At 37.1% G+C, this 12,118-nt stretch overlaps 1 long non-coding RNA gene across 1 annotated transcript; it reads right to left on the reverse strand.

The window, feature by feature from the left end:
- Positions 1 to 8,599: 8,599 nt before the first annotated feature.
- Positions 8,600 to 11,601, reverse strand: LOC120245817. The gene is made up of 3 exons (XR_005531903.1): positions 11,541 to 11,601; positions 9,185 to 9,261; positions 8,600 to 8,650 (listed from the first exon to the last, which is right to left on the reverse strand). It is a non-coding gene; the product is annotated as an uncharacterized LOC120245817 (long non-coding RNA).
- Between the last annotated feature and the right edge of the window lie 517 nt (positions 11,602 to 12,118).

Consider the following 12,118-nt stretch of genomic DNA (forward strand, 5'->3'; position numbering starts at 1 on the left):
CCCTTGGAAAATATTCCTTGAGAGTCAGCTTTGCAAGTAAGTGATTATCTTGTTAGGAACACAGAAAATGTAATTTCTCTCTAGACCTTAAAGAAAAAGACCGCCCTTTACTTCTTTCCCCATTGGCACAACCACTTCTGGTCTCTTCACTTGTCTACCATCCTAATTCAAAGTGGCCCTCTTGATGCTGTACCTCTCTGAAGCCATAGTGGATCTCTGAGGTCCCACACATTGTGAAATACTCACTTAGCCTCTGCCCTCAAATTCCTGACTTTTCCATAAAAGATTCTAGCAATGTGTTTAAATTACTTCTCAAATCAATTACTGCACAGAGTGTACTTCATAATATTAAAATTGTGTTTTCCCATAAAGACCAATTCTCTTACTATATCCTTCTCTGCAGGAATTTGAGTGGAGTCAGCCCAGCGATGAATCTTGAAATACACATATGTGCACATACCCTTGGTAGGTCTTATATTTAATCTTTTCATAAAAAACTTACACATAATGAGAAGTTAGTTTTGCCAGCAATTAACTTATTTACCTTATGTATTTATTTTATTCGTGATCGCAAATGTTTTACAGCTGCTGTAACTTTTTTTTCCACAAATGAAGAGTCTTATTATCAGAAAAGTAAAGGTTATTCAGCTTTGAGAACCACCTGTCATTCCTTATTGGATCATTCATCTATTCGATAAATACATAATGAGGGCAGTTTCACTGCAATGAAAATCCATATAGTCTAATAAGTTGCCACTCTTTTCTCTAATTTTAGTCTTTAAGGACATTTTTATTTGAATGCTCTAATGAATTTTATCCATATCATGAGAAGTGGTTATATTTGTACAAATATACAAATATCAGAAAACAAGGCTTCATACCTGTAGGCAATAGTCTAAGCTGTCCAAACCACTTTGCCTTTACTGCAATTTTTTTTATCCCTGATGTGTCGATGTTTCCCCCAGGCCTGCAGCCCTCCTGAAAGAAATCAAATCATACCTCCTATATATTGACATAAACTGGTTCTCGAGTATCATTTCCAGATTCTTCAGTTAATGGGGGTTGTACTTTTTCCCTAACGTGAGAGTCGTTTTCCTGTTTATTTCTGGATCTCTCAGGGGCTGGGAGGAGGGAGTGAGGCAATGACACCATAGCACTCCAAGAATCCTTTTGGGATTGCTCCAGTAATCAAGTATGGAAGTTATTTTCTAAATGTAGATATGTAAGCTGTTCTTTTAAAGTAAGATACTTTGAAAAATGTAGCATAAGTTGGTACTGATGTTAAATGGGTCGATTATTAAACTGAGCAGCTGTGTGAGGGCAGCTAACTTTGAATGCACACCTCACTGGCTGGTGTGTCTACATCTCCTGTTGTGAGCACCAGGGACTTGCATAGCTGCATGTCGAAACTGCATCTTTACATGGTATATGACTAGTTGTTCATCTCTTTCTTAGGCACCACTATAACAAGAGCAAATGAAAATGAGATCAAATTGCAAGACAAATCATAGCACAAAAAAATAAGTCATGTTAAATCTTCTCTCAACCACCCATCTCATACATGCATCCAAGTAGTTGACTAAGATCAGTTCAGGTGATAAAGGGAGACATTTATCTGAAAAGGCAGAGGCTTTAGGGTATTATATACATTTGTATCCATTTCCTTATGTTCTTAACTTGTAAACTGAAAACAAGCCCTCTCTCCTGTGAAGTATCTTCAGAGGAAAGGGGTAGAAAAATACCTAGCTGGTAAGCCATCGATGTTTCATTTAAATCCCAGTGTTCAAAGTTAGCTGCCTTTTTGAAATAAACAAACAAAAATACTACTGTATGTTTGAAAATGTGAATAGTATTTTTATAGCTTGTTAAAGACATGGCTAGATGCATTTGTAAATAAGGGTAATGTTGCTTTGATTTTTTTGTGGACATCTTTATTTGGGACATAATGTCTTTAGGATTGATTTGTATATAAGTAATTGGCTTGTGATTGTTTCCTTTTGGTTGGAAATTATCATTTTGACATTACTTGTGATTCTGTGTTCAGCACTATTGTGACGTGTTCAACCTCTGCACTCGCTTACACAATAGGATATGCCAATTGTGGTGTAATGTTATTTTGATTTATTTTCTATTTTACCTACGAAAGATTATGCACTTAACACATACTAACTTTTTTAATGTTAGGTATATTTTTAGTATAATTTCCCTTATTCTTTCTTCTCCTCCAACCCTTCACCCCATTCTCCTTTCCTTCCCCCAATTTCTGTTGTTATTTGAGAATGAGGGACAAACAGTATTTTAAATTTCTGTAATTAGGCATTTCAGTTAGTTCTCAAAGATCCTCTCTTGGCTCTTGGGAAAGGATTGTACCTGTACAAGGCAATTATAGAATGTGACCTGCTTTGCCTCATTCCATACTGATCATCCCAGCTGAACAATTTGAAAACTGTTCTGCCTTTTTGTTACATGAATCTGTCAGAAATATATTTTTAATTTAATATAAATGAAATTCAATAAAATATGAAACAAATGTTCTCTTCTGTGTTGAAATTTGTTATAAGAAAAACCAATTGGGAAAGAGGAATATTTGTTCTAGTTTTAATAATTTGAAGATGTAAACATGGGTTTATTTTTGTCCATATTTATGAATGTCAATTATTATTCCTTGAAACTTTTTGGTTGTTTGGAATGTGACACATTCCATATGTTTCTGTCCTAGTTCATATGCCTCTTGGTGTGTACATACTTACTCCTCTGTGCAGATTATGCTTGATTAACTGGTCTGTTTTTTTGACAAAGCTTTTGTTAGAAAGAATATCATATGTTAGTCCCATGATTAAAGAGCAGGAGAGGGAATGGGTCTGTAAATAGTTATCTGATGAGTGACTTGAGATAAGCCCATGGAAATATTTAAGAGCAATTTCAGAGACACTGAAGCTCTCTCAGCTTCTTATTCTAACTTTCCTATTTCAAATATTGATTCTTACTCCTTCATGCCCCCAAAGTATAAGAACTTTAAGATTCTATTTTTTTAATGTTTAGTTTTGAGAGAGAGAGGGAGAGAGAGAGAGAGAGAGAGAGCACAAGCAGGGGAGAAGCAGAGAGACGGGAGACACAGATTCCCAAGCAGCCTCCAGGCTCTGAGCTGTCAGCGTAGAGCCGGACGTGGGGCTCGAACTCATGAACCATAAGATCATGACCTGAGCCGAAGTCAGATGCTCAACTGACTGAACTACGTAGGTGCCCCAAGAACTTTAAGCTTCTAATAACTTCTTATTCAAGATTCTATTAACCTTTCAAACTACCATAGTTATTTGATGACATACGATCTCAACAGAGTCAGTGGACAGAAAATATATCTTTCAACATAATAATTGGAATAAGTTCTCTTACATCTATTCAGATACGGGTCTTTAAAGATCCTGATGATTGCACCTCCTACTATTTGCATGGACACAACAAGCACATTCTCTTCCTTAGATGTTTAGACCCATTTATTTGGGATCACTTGTCATATTATACTGTTTAGAGTGACATGTCAAAGCACCATGTATTTTAAGTAATTGGTAGACTGAAGAAGAAGGAGAAACAATTTATGTTTCTAATGCTTTAAGGTACAGTTGACCTTTCCAGTGGCACCATATTACTTCAAAGTACATAGTACTTTACCATGCACAAACTTATTCTGCATACTTTGGTTCATTTGGATCACTACACTCTTCTGAGATAAGTGTTATTGGAATACTTTTGGTTACCTGGATAAGGAAATTAAGACGAAAATGACAAATTTAGAGTCATGTGACCTTTATTAGTGGTTGTACTCACCTTCAAAGCTGCATCTTCTGACTTAAATAGATTCCTTCTACTTAGTTAACCACTTCTCTTTCTTCCTCTGCAAAGAACCTCATTCTGATCACACCACACTTTATAATGACACATTGATGTAATTTAAGTCCACCAGTGGTCTTCATCAGTCCCTTGACAACTGATAAAACTGGAAAATCCTCTCTGCCTCCTCAAACTACACAAGAGCAACTCAGCCATAATGGAGAATCAGACTCCTTTCATTCAAGAAAGATAAATGCAACATAATAATAACTAAAAAGATTTTTCAAAAGCGACCATGTGGAGAGCCTACTGATTTTATCCCTTTTTACTCTGCCTAGTAGGGACACCTGGATGGCTCAGTTGGTTAAGCGAATGACTCTTGATTTTGGTTCAGGTCATGATCTCATTATACATCAGATCGAGACCCATGTGAAGCTCCACACTAACAGCACTGAGCCTGCCTGGGATTCTTTCTCTTTCTCCCTCTTTGTCTCTCTCTCTCTCACTCTCTCTCTCAATAAATAAACAAAATATAAATAAATCTGCCTAATGAAAGCACCACTTGTTCCTTACATATGTCAGAGAAAATGGCATATAACTACACTTATGTTTAGAAATATTATTACATACAAGAATGTTAATCTAGGTGAAGTCTCACATGAAAAATCTAATTTATAAATAATTTGGCAGACTTTCTAGGATTTACCACAAAAGAACTTTTTTCTGAAATACAGCACAGAATCTGATCCTGATCCAATCACAGCACTTCAATTAAAATGATTGTGGTAAGACGGGAAAAAATTATGGCAAAGATGTGAGGTATATAAGGGAATATAAGGTTGGAATCCAAAATGAATGTCAGAATTAAGACTTGAATTCACAATTTAATTTTATAAGCACTGTGGAAAGGTATATACATTTTTATATAGATCTTCCTTGACTTATGATGGGGTTATGATCTGACAAACCCCTTGTAAGTTGAAAATAATGTAAATAAAAAATGTATTTAATATATCTAACCCACCAGGGGCACATGGGTGGCTCAGTCAGTTGAGTGTCCAACTTTGGCTCAGGTCATGATCTCATGGTTTGTGAGTTTGAGCCCCACCTCAGGCTTGGGGCTCTCAGATGTCATTGCAGAGCCTGCTTTAAATCCTCTGTACCCCTCTCTCTTTCCCTCTCCCCCACTAATGGTATCTCTCTCAAAAATTATATCTCTATCTATCTATCTATCTATCTATCTATCTATCCACCTACCTATCTATCTACCTATGTATCTAACCTACCAAACATCATAGTTTAGTCTAGCCTGTCTTAAACTTGCACAGAGCACTTATATTCATCTACAGTTAGGCAAAATCTTTTAACACGAAGCCTGGTATTTTATAATAAAGTTTTGAATATCTCATGTAATTTATTAAATAGTATACTAAAAGTAAATCCAGATAGGTTGCATGGATCCAGAATGGACCCATAAGTGTATTGATTGTTAACTCTGGCAATCACATGGCTGACTGGGAGCCATAGCTCACTGCCTCTGCTGTCTAGGATCATGAGAGAGTATTTATCTCAAATATCATTAGCACCAGAAAAGATCAAAATTCAAAATTCCAAGTGTGGTTTCTACTGAATGTGTATCATTTTCTCACCATTATAAAGTTTAAAATGCCAAAGTCGAACTATTATAAGCCAGGACTATTTGTATGTGCATATACAATATATACTTATTAGACATTTTTTATGTATTACAGATTTCACACAGTATCTCTATTTTCAAATGATTTTACCACAAGCCACAAGATGTATATCATACTACAACTTAAACTCATAAAATTGTAAACTGAGCAGGTGCATCATTAGCTAATTGTATTTCCCTCCACAGTATCATCAAGCTGCATGCTAAACCATGGGGAGCAAAGCCACTAGACAACCATCTTAAGATTAGAAACAGACGACTTTCACCCAGATAGCAATTTTAAAGCTATAAACAGAACAATTCACCACAAGATAGCAATCGGGAGACTGTAAACCAAATGGTACACATGAGACATGCGAATATTGAAATATCTGCTCTTGCAAGTTACCCACAGATTTTTTAAAAGAAACACACTTATCTTGCATACCTGCTTCTACCTTCTTATACGTCCAAGAGAAGTAGCATGTTATATAAAATGATACAATCCAAGGTTTTTTTTTGCCTTTTTTAGAAACAAAGAAAGACAGATTTCAAGTTTTAAAGACATATTTTATTTACTGCCCATTGATTCCTATTAAAAGACACATATGTACCATAAAATATCCTGAAGATAAAATCTTAATATCTCATTCCAACTATGTTAAATATCTTCTTATGTCATCTTCTTCCATGTGGTATAGGGATTTATTGATTCATCTTGCCTTTACTCAGTGCAAAGCTATTCTATTTATGTGGATTTCTCACCATTACAACAACATTAAAATAATAATAAACATTGATTGAATATTTCTCATATGGCTGGCCTTATATGAAGAACTCTGTATAGATTGTGTCTTTTGATGTTTGCCACAACACTTTAAGTTGGGTGTTATTATTCCTCTTTTCATAAATGAGAAAAGCAAAATCTTACAAAGGTTGAAAAGCTTGTGCAGGGCACACTAAAAGTGGCATAGCTGGGCCACCGGTCCTCTTGACATCAAAATACTTTATCCCTTAAACTGTACTGTATTTATCTTGTAATATTAATAGTTATGGAGGAGGAGTGGTTTCCTCAACCATTTAAACTGAGATGTGCAACAAATGCAATTTCACTTTTTCCATAACAAAACTTAGTGTCTTTCCCAAATCTCCAGCTTATCCAGAAGTAGCAAACACAAACTGACCAATTAAGGATTTTTCAGAATTAATTCAAAATATATTCAACCAATTTAAGGTTTTCTCCTATTACTTTACCTCAGGGGAGTCACCTAATTTCTAGGGCTTATATTAAAAAAGAGTTGCATGTTGCAAGATAAATTAACCCTGAAACATCATTGGCTTATCATTTAAAAGCTTATTTTTGCTATGGGTCTGACAGCTTTCTTCCAAATAATTCTTTAGGAAACATTCTAGCTTCATCTGTGGCTCATCCATCTCAACATGTTATCTCCATGATTGCTGTCATAAAGAAAAGGATTTTGGGGGTTAGACAGAGGCTTTCACTGCCATAGCCCAGAAGTGACATATCACTTCTTTTCATGGTCCATTGGTTAAAACTAGTCACCTGGTCCTGCTCATGTTCAAGGTAGCTGTGGGTACACATGGATATAGATACTGGATGAACATAAATTTTTCTGACATATGGCTAATGTAGCATTATGTCAATGAAGGGAAATGGCTAGTCCTTGGCCAATATAGGATGATGGGATCTTTTAGAATATACAGTGTAGCTCTTAGGGGCGCCTGGGTGGTTTAGTCGGTTAAGCATCCGACTTTCGCTTGGGTCATGATCTCGCGGTTCGTGGGTTCGAGCCCTGCGTCGGGCTCTGTGCTGACTGCCAGTTCAGAGCCTGGAGCCTGTTTCAGTCTGTGACTCCCTCTCTCTCTGACCCTCCCCTGCTCACACTGTCTCTCTCTCTCTCTCTCTCTCCCCTAGAAATAAATAAAACATTAAAAAAAATTTAGGATATACAGTGTAGCTTTTATTATTGATGATGATCCTTATTCTAACTTTGTCTTAAACCAAAATGCCTACATTCCTAACTGGTAGCCAGCTAGTTAGTCTAATGCATGTTCCACTGACATATATCCTTAATGTGACCATGGTTCTTGCAGTTTCCTGTAGTCCTGGACCTTTCTAGAGAACATAGTAAAATTTGCTTGCTCACATTATTTTGAGGCTCTAGAAACTTGGTCCTGCTACCAGAGACTCCCCATGCTGACACATCTACCCACTTACTCCCAATCCAAGGGCAGATGCAATTCTGTGAAGTCACTTTTCAAGGTTCCAACAGAAAGCGAGCAATCCTTTTCATTTCCAAACTTGACTTCAGGGAGGGTGCAGAACCAAATCATATTTCTATGAATAGAGTCAAAGTCTATTCATGGGCGTGCACCAGAAACTGCCATTTTCCTCTTCATCTTGGTTTTTCCTCTCCAGGCCAGAGTTTTATTGATTGGAAAGTGGAATTGGTGGGGAAGGAAGAGTATTGTGAAGTATTCGTTCTAGCTAATCATTATTTTTCTTTTCTTTTCTTTTTTTCTGAATTTCAAATGTTTTTATTTATTTCTGAGAGAGAGAGAGAGAGAGATAGCGTGAACAGGGGAGGGTCAGAGAGAGAGGAAGACACAGAATCTGAAACAAGCTCCAGGCTCTGAGCTAGCTCTCAGCACAGAGCCCGATGTGGGGCTTAAAACCACAAACCGTGAGATCATGACCTGAGCCTAAGTCAGATGCTTAACCGACTGAGCCACCCAGGTGCTCCACTAACCATTATTTTTCTAAATAGTGAATTTAAAAGCCAATCTTTTGCTTTTTTTCTAGTTCTGCTCCTCCATGGAACCATGGAGGTTTCCCTCTTGTGGCCTAGAGAGTTTCTCACTGGGTGAAAAACAAAACAAAACAAAAATTGTGTGTGTTGATGGGGGAACAAGTTTGTACTAGGTACTACACTAAGCAAACTACATACATCGTCTTACATAATCTTTATAAATTATAAAGTTAGTGCTGTATTTTAATATTTGTTAGGTTCAGATGCTGGTGGGACATAACAAATGGCCCCCAATTAGAGAAAAGGCAGAATTCTTTATTACTTACAGCTTTATCTGTGAGAAGGCTGCCATGCAGGGCCACACAGGAAGGTACATCTAGAGAAAAGAGTAATAGCAACCTGGAGCTGTAGGAGGAAGCTTATATGTGGCAAGCCAGGTGGAGTTGGAGAATTTTCCCAAAGAAGTATGTTTGTCATATGGGGCCTCGGGCAGTTGTATGTGGCACTAGAGTCTGACAAAGAAAGAGACTGAGGTGTAGGTTTGGCAAACTTCCCACAGAGTATTGAGAGTTTTTAGCCATGATCTCAAAACTGGGTCAGGACAGCACTTGTAAAATATTCTACTACAAGCTGTCATGGTTCCTCCTTTTCAGTCAAACTGAAATGTAGATGTATTAAGTTGCCTAACCAAAAGTCACACAAGTGGATCTTGGCTATAGTGCCTCTCTAAGTGAAACCATTCTCTTTACACCATTTCTAGGAAGGCTTTATCAGGCTTTTTTTTTTTACCCTTCAACTTGGATCTTTCTTCTGTCTTGAACACATCATTTGCATGACAGCCAGAAGCTATCATGTGTCAGGTTTCTATGCATTTACTTCTTTAGGCTGTCGGCCCAGACTTAAACCTTACCTTGGCACATTTTGCTTTCCAAACTCTCGGTGCTTGGTACCCAGTTGTCCCTCTGGATTTTCACAGAAAGAAGGTGTCTGTAGAGGAAGGAGAGAAACTACTCATATTATTTAAAAAATAAATTCAAAACTTTTTTGAACAAAAAATCTTCATATTATTAATAAAAATACTGTTTATTGACAAAGTTCTGGTAAAAGAGCATTTTAGTATCCAGTGGGTTAAATATAGTGCGTTACTTTGCAGGGTAATTTTAGAGCACTTTTACCTTTGGCAATAAGAGCATCATCGCTTAACACTCTACAGGAAATGATTGGCTTCATTCTGCTACATGCTATATTCCCCCAACTCTCAGTGAGTGACAGATCCAGTAGAAATCATCCTCAAGACATTTAATACCAAATGGTCAGATGGGTCAACTTTACTCTTATGTGACAAATATACATTTCTGTTCCAATGTTATTTAATTGTCTGAGCTAATCCAAAGATTGTGTAAGATGAAAAATATTGATATCTTCCTTTTAGAATAGAAGGCACATTGTGTAAAATATTTGAACACTGATCTGGATTGAATTGGAATTCTCACTAAATATAGTAACAGTTCTACCATTGTTGTCAAAGAACATATAACAAAGTACTAATCAGATGTTCTGCTGTTTCCCTGTCTACTCAGAAACTCAGCTTGAATTTTAAGGTGAAGAAAGAAGAGAAAATACTGGAAAATAGTTTTGGTAATATCAATCAAAGGGATAAGATAGAGACACTTTTAAAAAATAAAATGGTTCTAAATGAACTCATTTGCTTGAAGATATTTTTTCAAGCATGAGTATTTGTTTTTATTATTTTTTATTTTAGTTTTCTAAGAACGTTTTAAACTTATTTAAGAATAATGACCAAATTCACCATTTTGATAGTAAAACTCATTATTATAATCTGATCCACAAATTTCAAATTACAAATGCCCACAAAGCCAAACTATACTGTCTAGTCACCCACTCTTGATTATCCTATTTCACAAGACTCCCAGAAATCTAAATACTTGGGAAAATTCTATTCACCCAACTATCTGAGACATAGGAAAGGCCTGTGTAAAAAAGGGAAACATAAATGGAAGTTGTTTTTTCCAATAGATCTATAGCAATAACTAAAATAATAATGTTATCAAAGGAGCTTTTACTTTTTTAAACATTTTTAGTGAATATTTAGGTTTTGAGAGAGAGACAGAGCACAAGCAGGGAGGGGCCGAGAAAGAGGAAGACACAGAACCTGAAGCAGGCTGCAGGCTCTGAACTGTCAGCACAGAGCCTGACACGGGGCTTGAACTTGTGAACCATGAGATCAAAATCTCAGCCATCCGAAGTTGGACACTGAACCGACTGAGCCACCCAGGTGCCCCAAAGGAGTTTTATACTTGAAGCATAGTATATAAAACTTCAAAACCTCTCAGAGATGTTCAACAAATGATTAATGACTTAAAATTGTTTCCTAGGAGGAAAAGCTGAAGGAACAAAATATAAAGAGCAAGGGACAAAAAGCTATCAGATGAGTGACATATCATCAATGACTAGTCTGAATAATTCCCCAAATCAACTGACACCAAAGAACCAAAAGAACCAAAATAGCTTCTGGGGTTCTAGGCCCTTAGCTTCTGTCGCTTTTCTCTACAGCCACCATGCCCAATCTTCTGCCTGGGTCCCTTTCTGGCATTCTGTCCTTTATTCAGGATAGAGATCTCATACTACTGTTTATACCGCTCTCTAGTTCACAATAACATGTTGCTTCTCAAGTGTCTCAGTGAGGTCTTCATCTGGAGGCATATAAGTGCAAATTCCTCACTTGACAAAGAGAGAAGGCCATTGAGGTAAGCCTCTTAGATTTGGTTGCTCAGTGAAATTCTTAAAAGGATGAATTCTAGACAAATATCAAATGCCATCTTGGTAGGGGACAGAAATGGCAACACAGACTATGTGGCTTGGGAATTGTGGGTGGAATGGAAAGGTTATATTGTGAGTGTCTGACTACCACTTTGATGCTCTCTCATTCACTAGCAGGACTCAGAAACCTCAGTATCAGTCTATATTCACAGCCAGGAGCAGAAAAAAGATGTGCATTGGAAGAAGTCCAGAGAAGTCAGGCACAGGCCTCTGAATCCTTCTCCTTCTTTGATCACACAAGATGTATTTTTCCCTGTAGCAGGGAACTGTGGAGATGCATGCAAAGTGGCTCTCCCCAGGAAAGCCTCCTCAAGTCTCCAGATCCAAGGTTTTTATGGAGAATTGATCATGTAGATACACCCTGCTATGCAAACAACCATAGTAACTGAAATTCAGAATCCCAATAGTGAAATTAGGAACATCACCAATCTTCATGTCTGCATAAGTCAATGCTGACAAGTCCTCACAAGCTGGTATAGCATGCCCCATCCCTCCAGGGATACTTAACAATATCATCAGTTAGTAACATAAAAAGAATCCCGAGGGCCACATTTCCAGAGTTTAGAATCAATCATGGATCCAGGCTCCCTGGAAACATGCAAAGATTAAGCAACCAGACCTGATATTCTATTTCCCCACATAGTGTTGACATGTGTGGAAATAGGATGAGAATATGACTAGTGATTACATTCCCCTTTCTGCTCCCTTACCCAGCCCACAGATTGAGGGAGACATTGTTAAATATCCCTCTTTGATGTTGTAAAATCAACATCAGGTCTGATATCTAGGAAAATTTTCTCCTGCTACTTGGGGATAGTAAACTAGAGTAAGGTGCTATAGAGAACCACTGTGTCTTTTTTCCCAATGAATATATAAATCCAGGATGCCAATTTTGTATTGAACTCCTTAAGTGAAGAGGGAAAGCCAGGTTGTTCTTTCCTGGCATGATGGAATGATCCCAGAAAGTTAGAAGATATAGCACAAACTAGTATTTTAGTTATCT

The sequence above is a fragment of the Hyaena hyaena genome, unplaced genomic scaffold (genome assembly GCF_003009895.1).
Source record: "Hyaena hyaena isolate Hyena2069 unplaced genomic scaffold, ASM300989v1 scaffold_435, whole genome shotgun sequence".
Taxonomy (NCBI): domain Eukaryota; kingdom Metazoa; phylum Chordata; class Mammalia; order Carnivora; family Hyaenidae; genus Hyaena; species Hyaena hyaena.